At 34.5% G+C, this 12,591-nt stretch overlaps 1 protein-coding gene across 1 annotated transcript in view; it reads right to left on the bottom strand.

Moving 5' to 3' along the window:
- S1PR3 (sphingosine-1-phosphate receptor 3) overlaps positions 1 to 9,995 on the bottom strand; it is a 33,413-nt gene extending 23,418 nt beyond the window's left edge. Inside the window, exon 1 of the mRNA XM_051998167.1 lies at positions 9,388 to 9,995. The gene's annotated coding sequence lies outside the window, so the exon portion shown is untranslated. The remainder of the gene's footprint in view (positions 1 to 9,387) is intronic.
- Between the last annotated feature and the right edge of the window lie 2,596 nt (positions 9,996 to 12,591).

Below are 12,591 nucleotides of genomic sequence, written 5' to 3'. Positions count from 1 at the left end.
AGAATTTGCAAAAAAAAAATCAAGATACACAGACTGGCGCAACAAAAATAAGAGGGTTTACATAATCTAATTTTATTTCTACCAAACATTTCAAGAAAAATTAACTCTAATATAAAAATTTTTGGTTATTATTGCAAAATTAGAGAAAGAAAACATCCTACCAAAAACCTTGCATGACATAAGTTTAAGATAACTAAGCCTGGGACAGATAAAGTAGAGAAATAAAGTTATATTTCTGATGTATATTGCTATAGAAATAGTGAATAGAATATTAACAAAGGGCAATATTTTAACAATATCATTCAGTTTGATCAGGTGTGATGTATATCAGGAATTCATGCTTGGTTTAATATGTGAAAAACTATGAACATTATAGACTCTGCTGATAACATTTATAAAAAAAATCACATGTTTATGTCAATAGATGTACAAAGAGGGTTTGATAAAAATAAGAGCTACATCCCAGTAGATAAATGGGCAAAGGAGTTTTCAAAAGAACAAAGATAAACTATCAACAACTATATTAAAAATGCTACAAATTATTAATAAAAAGACAACCACAAAGTAAAACAACCCAGGGTTCCACTTCATAAAGAATATAGACAAAGAAGACAAAAATGGAAAATGATAACAATAATTACTTTTAATAAACATTTTAATAATCAATTAAAAACAATGAATTAATCATCAAAGCTTTTTATTATAGGAAAAATTTGGAAACAATGTGTATATTCAACAATTTGGGGATATTTGAAAAACTTTTATAATATCAAAATAATAGAATTTTATTGATCTATAAGATGACAGAAGGCATAGATTCAGAAAAATCAGGGAAGATTTGAATGAACTGATGCAGAATAAAGAGTACAGGAGCAGGAAAGTTATTTATACAATAATTATAATGATTAAGAGAAAAACCATGTAGAAAGAATTAAGGTACTAATCAATTATATGGACTATGGCAGAAAAAAACATATGATAAAATGAATGCATGAGGGGTCTGGAGCAAGCCTAAACTATCTCATACAGAGACATCCTCAGAACCTATTCTGGGTGTATGTGAGAACTGGTAAAGGCATGGGTTAACTTTACTAGGTGGTAGGTAGCAGTCTCTTTCCATTGGTACTACTTTATGAGTTTCAAACTCTATTTGGTTGAGATACAGTCATTCTTTCCAGCGGTGAAAGAGTCCTTCATTCACAGAAAATATTTTGCTGCACCATGACAAAAGCAGGGGATGGGCTGCCAGTCTCTTTCAAATTAATCCTGAGAAATGGACTGAAGGTTTGGTTTTAAAATAGTTTCATTTGTTATTTTTGTTCTTTGTATAGGGTTAAAGATCCCAATTAGGGAGCTCAAGCCATATGAGATCAATGATTATTAGGTAGCCAAATGTTAGGGAGATCAAGGATATTTTCCCCCTTTCCTCATTTGGAGATTAGGTAAAAGCTTAATTCTTTGAAGGGCAGGTTGAATGATGAAATAAAGTCTTGCAGTTATTGCCCCATTTAACTAGAGAACCTTAAGAAGAATTTAATCTAAGGAGGATTCCAGCCCCTTCTGCTTTATTCAGGCTCAGGTGGGGATAAATTTTTTACCTCGATTGCCCAAAGCTGGGAGTGATCTGGAAGTAAATAACATAATCAAAGTCACATTCCCCTAGCCCCTCATTACAATAGGCTTATCTCTCATTATTATATTAATTCTTTCATTTCTTGTTATCCAAGCAGAATTGAATGCCACTTTTTTTACAGGTCATATAAGCATTAAATGGGTACCATGAAAGGTCTTTGGAATTTAAGAGTGTCATTGGCCCCTTTTATTAATTATATGCTAGCATGATTACTTAAATGCTTAATTACCCAGAAACTATATAACTCTTGAACATTTTATACTTCACACATGGGGGTCTTGGGTTCAGGATTCTAAGTCAGATATTGCAACTAGAAACCAGGATTCCAGGTCAGGAACTATATTGTACCTAAACCAATTTCTCAAGTTCCTCAGGCCTTAACGAAGGACCTTAAACTTTCCTTCCTGCTATGTGTGAAGGAGTCCCTCATTAATAAATATGTTAGAAAAAGAGACTGTGCCTCAGTCAAGTACCTTTAAAGGCAATTGCAGACAATGAAAAGCATCTGTTCTCAACCATATGGTAAGGTAACCCAGAAGGTCTATACCTATAATAGTCTTAGTAGTAATTTCCAAGCATATCTCAAAAATGTGGTTCTATCTTGGGTGGTCTAAGCATGCATCAAGTCTCTATTATACTTTTCCCTCATTTTAGTAGAGTTGATGGAAAGAAAGAATAAAAGTCTCTGTTCTCAAAAAAACATTTAGTCTCATGAGGGAGACAACATACAAATAAATATATAATCAATCAACAAACATTAATAGGATAGAAAGAGAAGTAAAGACAATGTCTGCCCTTGAACTTACAATCTAATGAGAGAGGCAACATGAAAACAAATGCATAAAAAGCAAGCTATATACAGGATAAGTAGGAAATAATTTAAAAAGGAAAGTCATTAAAATTAAGAGGGATCCAGAATGGTTTCCTATAAGGTATGGAATTTTAGTTAAACTTCAAAAAAAGCCAGAAAAATCAGTATGCTGAGTTGGGGAGAAGGAACATTCACACCAAGCATGAGGGACAGTCACTGAAAATGCTTGGAGTTGGGAGATGGAATGTCTTACTCAAGGAATAGCAAGAAAGCTAATGCCAATGGAATGCAGAGTATGTGGGGGTAAGTAAATTGTAAGGAGACTGAAAAAGGTAGGAGGGGTCAAGTTATAAAGGGCTTTGATTGCCAAACAAAGGATTTTATGTTTGTTTCTGGAGGTGAAAAGTGAACCACTGGAATTTATTGAATAAGGAGGTGACATGGTTGGAAGTTTAATTTGATAGCAGTGTAGAGAATAAAAGGTAATGGGGAGAGACTATAGGCAGGTAAACTAAAAGATTGTGGTATGTAGTGTAGACATGAGTAAATGATGGTCTGTACTAGGATAGTAGTAGTGTCAATGGAGAAAAGGAGCATATATAAAAGATATTGTGGAGGTATAGTCAATGGTACTGGCAATAGTGTAGGAATAGGGAAAAAGAGTAAGCTTTGCTGGCAAGATGGCAGCTCCAACAAAATGCAAATTAAAACAATCTGGAGATATAATTTTACACTTATCAGATGGGCCAAAATGATAAAAAGGGAAATAGGCAAATGTTGATGGGAGTATAGAAAAATTATATATTTTTATTTTTACAGTTTTATATATTATTTTTATTTACATCTTAAATTTTAAACAGTTTTCTGGGAATAAACTTTGTGAAGTAATGATATTACTTTTTTATTAGACTTGAACCTATTTAAAAACTTCCAGAAAATCTAAATGCTTGTTTTTTTAGGGATAAGCCACAAGCTCATTTTAGTTGAAAATAGATTGAATATTAGTTATTTTGCAATATCAAAGTGATTCCATGAATCTAGACAGCCTCCCCACCTCTGTCTTTGACAGAACTTCTATGTGGAGATTCCACTGAATTCATACAATAGAGATGAACATTTTGTATTTGTAATGATCTAACATCTGCGCAATCTTTTCATTGATACCACATTTATTACTCTTTTCTAATTTCTCAGGGTCAAATTTCCACCATGTTTTAGGTTTGTGAAACTCCACTCAGTGTCCTTTGCCTATAGCAATTTCCACATAAGATTTCATTTCCTAAGCTTGGGTACTAGTGTTATCTATTATAACTGGAAATCTTCCTTGATCAATAGATTTATTTGCTCTGCTCTGGTTCCAGTCATGGGCATCACCAAGTTATCTAACAATACATGAGTACAAAATGAGTAGAATTACAAATTGATCCAACCAATTTTGGAGAACAATCTGGAATTATGCCAAAAAGTTTTTAAATTGCCTATATCCTTTGACCCAGCAATACTATTAGTAGTTCTGTTTCCCAAGATGATCAAGGAAAAAAGAAAAGAACCTGTATGTTCTAAAATATTTATAGCAGTTCTCTTTGGGATGGCCAAGAACTGGAAATTGTGGAGATGCCCATCAATTTGAGAATGGCTGAACAAATTGCAATATGTAATCATGATGGTTTACTCCTGTGCTATATGAAATATAAGGAAATAAGCTCAATAATCTCAGAAAAAAAGATGAATAGACTTATATGAAGTGAAATAAGAAGAATCTATAGAACTTTGTATAAAGTTAAATAAGAAGAATCTATAAAACTTTGTATATTGTGACAGGAATATTGTTTTGAGAATAACTTTGAATAACTAAGTTATTTTGACTCTTAAAAATATCCAAATTAACTACAAAGGACCTATGAAAGAAGATACTATCTTCCTTTCTCTAGTGCTTTAAAATTGTAATGCACTATGGAAATGTAAGCTATTGTTTCCCCTATTTCTAAAGAAAATGCATAAAGATTAAAGCTCAGAGAAAAAATTGATAAATATAAGTATATACAATATTATGTTTTACATATTTATGTATATATACACATATTCCATGGTAGCTGATAGATAACTAGATAAGATCACCAAAAAAAAAGAAGAGGGATCCAAATAGGACCTGTGGAACACTTACAGTTAATGAGCATTACTTGGAGTAAGATTCAACAAATGGAAATGAGAAAGACCAGTCTGATAGGTAGGAGAATAACCAAGAAAAAGAAGGGAGTATCATGGAGGAGTGGATGATCAACAGTGCAAAAGACTACAAAGAGGTCAAGAAGAATTAGGATTAAGAAAGAGCCACTGGATTTGGCATTTAGGAGATTATTGGTAATTTTGGAGGGAGCAGTTTTGTGGAATGATGAAATTGGAAGCCAGATTTTTGAGGGCTAAAAAAAAAAAAAAAAAGAATGAGTGAAGAGAAAATGGAGATATTTTATATACTTTCTCAGAAAGTATATTTTATATATTTTATATATAGCTATTTTATATACCTTCTCAGAACATTTAGCTACAGGAGATATATGAACTAGCAGGAATGGACAAATCAAGAGATGTTATATATGAAGATGGAGGTCACCAGTTATATTTGTAAATGATACAGAAGTTGCTAGTGAATAGGAAGAGAATGGAGATACATGTGAGGGAGGGGATGCTAGAGGTGAAAGTGTTTTGGAGAAGACAGGAAGGCATGAGATCTCTTGTACATTAGAGGCACTGGCTTTGGTAAGAAAAGAGAACCATTTTATCAAATGAGAAGTTAATGAAGGAAATAATGGTAGAGGACATCTGTTTGATGAAATATGAGGAAGAAGGGTGAAGAAGGAACTTCTGGTGACTATCTTAAGGGTTTTTTTTTCACTGAAAGATGAAACAAAGTTCTTAATTGAGTGGAAAAACAAGGAACCATGGGGCTTGAGGAAAGATGAAGAGGTCTAGAAAAGCTAAAGTGGCCGGTAAGATACTGAATTGACTAGGAAAGTGTAAAAGAAAATAAAAGAATTGCCTTGTTAACATAAGGACAGATAAAATTATTTAACATAAATTTGTAGTAGATCAAATCAGCATGGTTCTGCGATTTTTCCCCCAAGTGCATTCAGCTTTATGTGAGGAGGAGTGAACCAATTGATGGTAGCAGTAATCCAAGGCTGAAGCTCAGCAAGGCAAGGTCTAGTGGCAGGACAATAAAGAAAGCTACTCAAGAGAAGAAGACAATGTAGAGTTGAACTGATTTACTAAGTGGTCAAGATGAGGAAGGAAGGAGATTGTAGCCACTGAATATGTTATGACTTGAAAAACTCCTACAGTAGGGTTGAAAGAACTGAGAGATTAAAGAAACAGAAATAACTGTGAGAATGAAGAACAGAGTTTAGGTTTGAAAGAGTGAGGGAAAGGTAGAATGACAACAGATTGTGATCATATAAAGCTTTTTTTCAGAATTTATGAACATGGAAGTAGCACCTTTGTGGGTAATGACAAGATCAAGGATCTTGATAACACCTGATATCACTGAAAGAGCAAAGCATTTTTTCCTCAACATCCAGTTAAGGGTGGCTGTGAATGAAAACGGATTATTACTGTTTCCAGAGCTCAATTGCTCAAGAGAGGTAGCTTTTCCTAGGAAAACAGTGAGTATTAGAAAAAGAACAGCTGGCAGAGTAGTGATAATCTCTGATGTAACTTGTTCCCAAGCAAAGAATAAAGGACATCAAAGTCAAGAGTTATGAGTTGCTACTGACACATGAGTTTCCTCATGCATATGACTCCTTGAAAAGTTTCTATAATTTTACCCCAGGCCTTCCCACAAACACTGTGTGCATTGGTTTACGGGGGATTGTTATGGTTTTATGATTTTTGCATTTGCTGTTATTGAATGTCACATGTGGATTAAATCTTGATTTGAATAAAAGTTAGGATTTTTTTGTGCTTTTGCCTTATTTTGGAAGTAAACATTTTATGACTAAGAATTAATGATGTCATGGTGAGTAATTTCACATAAATGGGAAGTAATAGAATTGCATTTACCCCTTTCCCTTTTATCAGGGTCACTACTAGTATTCTTAGAGAGAATTGTCAATTATAGTTAAGTATTGTGTACTTTGCTCTGGAAATTCCAGACCTGTAAGGATAAGTTCAAGTTTGGGTGAATGAGTAGCCTTCAGATTATAAGGGCAGGCCCATGCCATATCCAGGCTACATTTGACTAGATTTACTTATTATAGAGAATTTTAATTTTAATTTTAATTTTTAGGAGAACAGTAGCAGGGGGTAAGAGACAGTAGTGATAGAAAAAAAAAGAATGATAAACAAAAAAAAGAAGAGCATATAAATGAAATATTAAAATGAACAGAAACAACACAAGGAAGGCAAAATATATGTGGTAGTTTGCTATCATTATGCTACATTTAATGTGTGTTTCAAAACCATGCAATAGAATTTCAGAGTTTTATATATAATCCCCTCTTGCTATTCACTTGTAAATGTTCACTTTTGTTCATACTTGTTAATTCCAAAATAAAAACAAGGTATAAATTAATGTATTTAAAACACTCTGTAAACCTTAAAACACTATATAAATACTAGCCCTAATGATTATTATTGGCTTTACCCTATACTCTTCCTTCCCAATTAACTTTGGAGTCATAAGAGCTTTAATCTTTATGCATTTTCTTTAGAAATAGGGGAAACAATAGCTTACATTTCCATAGTGCATTACAATTTTAAAGCACCAATCATTCCAGTTGATTGGGAAGATAGAGGTCTAGCCTTGGAGTAAGGAAGACGGGTTCAAGGGAAACTTCCTTGGACACATACCAACTATGTGACCATAAACATATCATAACCTCTCAATGGCTCCAAATAACTTTCTAGGACTATAAATTTTAGGCTATTTGCTATACTATATCAGTAGAGGGAGTTTCTACAGCAGGAAATATATAAATCAAAGAAATCATAATTTCAGTCTATCCTCCAATTTAAAAAAAGTACATAACCACATTTTAGACTCACAGCAAGCATCTAAGAGAAATGGTATGAACTGTCTTTCAAAATGATATTCTTTGCCTGATAGATGGCAGTGGAGTCAGAATTGATGACAACAAATGCAAGAAAAGTTCAGATGTCATGATAGGTAATGGAAATCATATATTTTCCACTAATGCAAAAAGCAGACTGATTACCTAATAGTTGAACCATTCCAACCTAATCTTTCAATAGATTCCAAAATTCCAGTTTTCACTAGAGAATTAAAAAGTGATGGTCCCAAATCACCAAAGATAACGGATCCAATTCCTGATTTTGAGGTAACTGGTTATTTAGTTCAATTATCCCAGAAGGCATTCTCCAGATCTTCAAAGATTCCCAAGTAAAAATCATTTAAACTAAACTAAGAATACTACTAATGACAGATGTATCTCACTTTAAGGGGGGATGTCAACTGTTATTAAATAAAGTTAGAGGATGGTACATATTATAAAAGGTTGAGAATCATTGCACTGAGTTGAAAAAAAATCCATATCATAGCCCTATATTTGAGTTTCTTTCTGCATTAAGATGTGTTCATTATGTAGTAGAAATAAAGTATTCTGTTTATTACACTTTTAAACATATGTTTTTAGCAAACAGTATGAAGACAAAATAATATGTATATGCAATAAAACCGTCTCAAAGAAACATTTTATCTACTCCTCTGATCTTAAATGAGTTCAACTAAATTATTGGTTTTTTTAAAGAAAAAAATTAACCTTAATTAAAAGTGGAGAAGAGAGGGGAAAAATCATAATTTATAGTTCTTCTTTGTTACAAATTCAGAAGTTAATGCTAGTGTTGGTTTCTGTGTCAAGGATAGGAATGTCAGTAAGTTCCAAACCAAACCAAACCAAACCAAGCCATGCAACCCTAAATTGGAAATGCGTGCCTAAAGGATGTACTATTTTTTCCTAGAAATCAAATCCTTCATTCATATCCACAAGATTTTAATCTTTTTCTATGGATAAAAGCATCAGAAAAAGTAATATGGCAATATTAAAAAATCATTTTAACAGTCCATTTGTATATCCTACTACAAGAATCTTAAAAGAATTCAGATAAACTGTGTTAACTCATTTCTAAATTTAGGCTACTATAGCAGTACTTATGGGCATATCATCCAAACCTGGAACAAACTCCATTCATTTTTTCTTTTTATAAAAGTCAAATTGGGAAAAAAGTGCCCATAAAATTCAATTTTGATCCTTTCCTATATATAGGTTAAAAAAAAAAGACAAATAATTAGCCATGAAAAGCAGCTCAATGGCCTCTAAAGAACCGTTGAAAGCCAAATTAATAAGGAAGAAAAGAAATCTAAATGCACAATCATCTTCACATTTTCTCTTGGGACTTTATTAACTTACAGTGAGCCCCAATCACTTCTCTAGGCCAAGTGAATGCAGTTCTTTTTATTAAGAATGAAAAGGTTAGAAGAGATTTTGAGGCAAATTTCATTAAAAGGATGACTCCTAGGAAAATAATAGCATTACAATAAGTGCTTCAAAGGGAGCTAACAACTTTTTAAACTGTCAAAACCAAATGTCTCAGCCCAAGCTCTAGATCTAATAGGGGACACTCTCTCACTTTCATTCAGGATAAACTATCCATCAATGTTTACAATTAACTAATGTTTTTTTTTTTTTTAATGAATGTTAATTCATGACTAAGAAAATGCTCAGTCTGTGCTGTGGAGATACCTAGAGAAATTAAATGACCATATGGAAATTCATGCTTCCTTGAGACATTGGGGTCCATTTTTTGAATCTGGGGTTGAAAGACTAAACAAAAGTTACTAGGAATCTCCAAGTGAGCAATTATACTTTATACTTTCACCAGGGATCACCCCCACCATCCCACACATTATTGTTCTCTATCTCAGACTCACCTCGGCTTTAGGAAGCACTTTGAATGCAGGCATTTTAGGATGAGGGTTTCCAGTCTCTTTCTCTGGATCTGAAGAGTCAAAAAGGGTGCGTAAATAGTTCCAGGAATTTTTTAAATGATCACGATAGCGGATCACAGGCGGGCATGAGGTTAAAACCTTTGCTTCTGTCCCTGCTTTTGTAACTCGAATCCTCTGAGTGAACCAGTCTCAAAACTAGTAGGAGTCAGTTGGAATGACTTTGCTTCTGGATGGCCGGGAGCCGAGCTTTTCCAGGGGAGGAGTCACAAAAGCTCTTCCAAGTACCTCCCAGCACAGCACGCTCTCCTCCTCCTTTTCTCACGGGGTAAGAACTCTTCTGATTTCCTTTCCATTTTACTTACTGTTTTATTTACCTCCCCAAGCTCCCTCCCACTTTCACCTCCTTTTCTATTCATCTTTCAATCTAAACTCCTTTCTTCCCCCAGTCCTTTATGCCAGATTCGCTTATTCTTTTAAGTCTTCCCATTCTCATTCTCTCTGTCTCTGTCTTTGGCTCTCTAACTCTTATCTCTGTTTCTCTGTCTCTGTGTGTGTCTCTGTCTCTGTCTCTGTCTCTGTCTCTCTCTCTCTCTCTCTCTCTCTCTCTCTCTCTGTCTCTCTGTCTCTCTCTCTCTCACTCACTCACTCTCTCTCATTCTTTCTTTCTCTCCTTTCCTTTTCTCTTCCTTCCTTCCTTTTCCCCTACCTTTTCCCTCCTTCCCTCTCTTTTTCCTCCCTTCTTCCTTCATCCATTCCTCCCTTCCTGCCTCTCTCTCCTTCTGTCCGTCCCCACTCCCTCTCTTCCTTTTTACCCTTCCTTCTCCTTCCTTTCCTTTCTTTTTTCTTCCTTCCTTTCCTGTCTCTCCTTTCCTTCTTCTCTTTTTCCTCCCTCTTTTCCTCCTTTCTTTCCCTCCCTCTCTTTTTCTCTCTTTCCCTCCCTCCTTCTCTGTCTGTCTTTATCTCTCTATTTTCCAAACTCTCTCTCTCACACACACACTCTTTCACTCTTTTTCAATCTTCTTCCTTCTCTCCTTTCGTTTCTCTCTGTCTCTGTTTCTTGGTCTTCCTCTCTCATTCCTTCTCTCTCTTTCTCTCTCCTCTCACTTCTGATCCCCCACTCTTGTCTTTTTTCTTTTCTTCTTTTTAGATTTGTCTATCCATTTCTATTTGCTGAACTTTCTTTTATACCTTTCTCCCCGGTGCCTTTTGTACATTTGTCTGCAATTTGTTCATTTCCCCCTAGAGCTTCCTCCAAAACTTCCAAACTCTTCTTTTTGCCTCAAGAACTTGCTTTGTCAATCTGAATTGCGTGCTTTCCCTTTGAACCTGGTTCTAGTGGTTATTGCCAGTTATGGTTTCAAAAGGATGTAAGAAATTTTCTAGTTACCAGGAGTGCCTGGTCAAGGCATATGTACAGGGAGTTGGAGGTGGGAGGAGGAAGTGGAGAGCAGATTTTTGGATTGATCAAATCAGAGATCACATTAATTATTATTATTTTTACACTAGCTAGTTCTGTCTGGATGGGGATTGTTCTTGTATAAAAACCCTCAGGGGAAAAATAACAAAGATATGCTGACTCTGCTTTTCTGCAGAACTCTGGAGCACTTTTATTCCAGATTCAGTGGATTGTTTGAGGGAGTTTTTTCAAAATATTTTTCCTATATAGGAGGCTTTATACTTTATTCCTGTGACAAAAACAATCTTTTCTTTCCTTAAGTTAGTGGACCCCCTACCTTCACTTATCCATGGAAATTCAAAATCACAGAGACTTCTTTTTCACAATATCTAGACTTTCTCTGATAACAAAATAGGCTAAAGTTATTCTTTTAAAATTCATATAACAAATATTTATTAGCTGCTAGATATGTGCTGGGCACTTGGAAGGCTACATTATCTTCTTAAGTCCTAAGTCTCTCTCCATTTTAATTGAGTCTTTATTTTGCCAAAGCAATTTTCTTATAATATATAAGTCAAAGAGCTCTAGAGGTTCCCTATTGACTCCAGAATGAAATTATAAACCCCTCTTTTTGGCAATTAAAGTTCTTAATAATCTGGACCCTTTCTACTTTAGTTTACATAGACTTAAGGCACTTAATTAAACTCCCACCCACATGGTGACTAGTTTAGGGCCACAGAGAATAACTAGTTTAAGTGTCTTCTAAAGCCCCCATTCTGGAATTTCCCTTATTAATTAACCAATGAACTCTACTTACCTTTTACAATGGGATATTGATGAAAAAGATATAGTAATAACCAAAGTACAGAAATATCCTTCAAATTCTCTCTTCTATCATCTCAATTTCTGTGGAGATTAGGCTCCAGTTTAAGGTCACTGTTAAGAAACATTCCTACTGAGTTCACTTTTCTGATATACCAATGGACAAGATGCTCCCTTAAAAAAAACCATGGTATTTCACCTGCTGAGTAGATCCACTGCTGGGATGAATGAAGCAGGTCACTCCTTAGGACTGGGTCCTTCATGGTCTCAGCCACTGAACCTCTATAGTTCTTCTGACTTTTTGTTTTGCAAGTTTCTTTACTAAAAAAAGAAAGAAAATATAATCAGGAGCAGTATAATTCCATATATAGGATTGTTTAAGCAGCTATGCACTCACTGCATCCCCAACTTCCTATCCAGAAGTCAGGGAGCTATTTTAACATCTTGTGATCAACAGAAAAGAAAGGGCAAGTGCCTTCTTTCTCTCTTTTTCTTAAGAAAAAATATTTATCATTGTTTGTTGTTGTTCAGTTGTGCCTGGGCCTTTGTAATTCCATTTGGGGTTTTCTTGGCAAAGATCCTGGGGTAGTTTTCTGTTTAGTTTTCCAGCTCATTTTACAGATAAATAAACTGAGGTAAACAGGGTTACCTACTCAGGATCACATAGGTTGTAAATGTCTGAATTTGAACACTAGCTTTTCTTACTCTAGGTCTAATAATCTATCCATTGTGTCAGGTAGCTGCCTGTTGCCTTTAAAAAAAAAGTCCATAAATTTTCTCTGGCATTCCTCTCTTTTCATCCCCTTCTCCCTCATAGACCCTTTATATGATAAATAATATTTTTAAAGAGAAAAGCTAAATGGAACTAATCAATACATTGAACAAATATTTTATATTATGTACAGGGTACCAAACTTATTGACTGTCCCATATTTGGAGAGGAGTGGGATCTCCAGAATTTAGTAAAG

The sequence above is a fragment of the Antechinus flavipes genome, chromosome 1, assembly GCF_016432865.1.
Source record: "Antechinus flavipes isolate AdamAnt ecotype Samford, QLD, Australia chromosome 1, AdamAnt_v2, whole genome shotgun sequence".
Taxonomy (NCBI): domain Eukaryota; kingdom Metazoa; phylum Chordata; class Mammalia; order Dasyuromorphia; family Dasyuridae; genus Antechinus; species Antechinus flavipes.
Note: the sequence above shows the minus strand (reverse complement) of the source record. Positions and strands in the feature narration are given on the sequence as shown.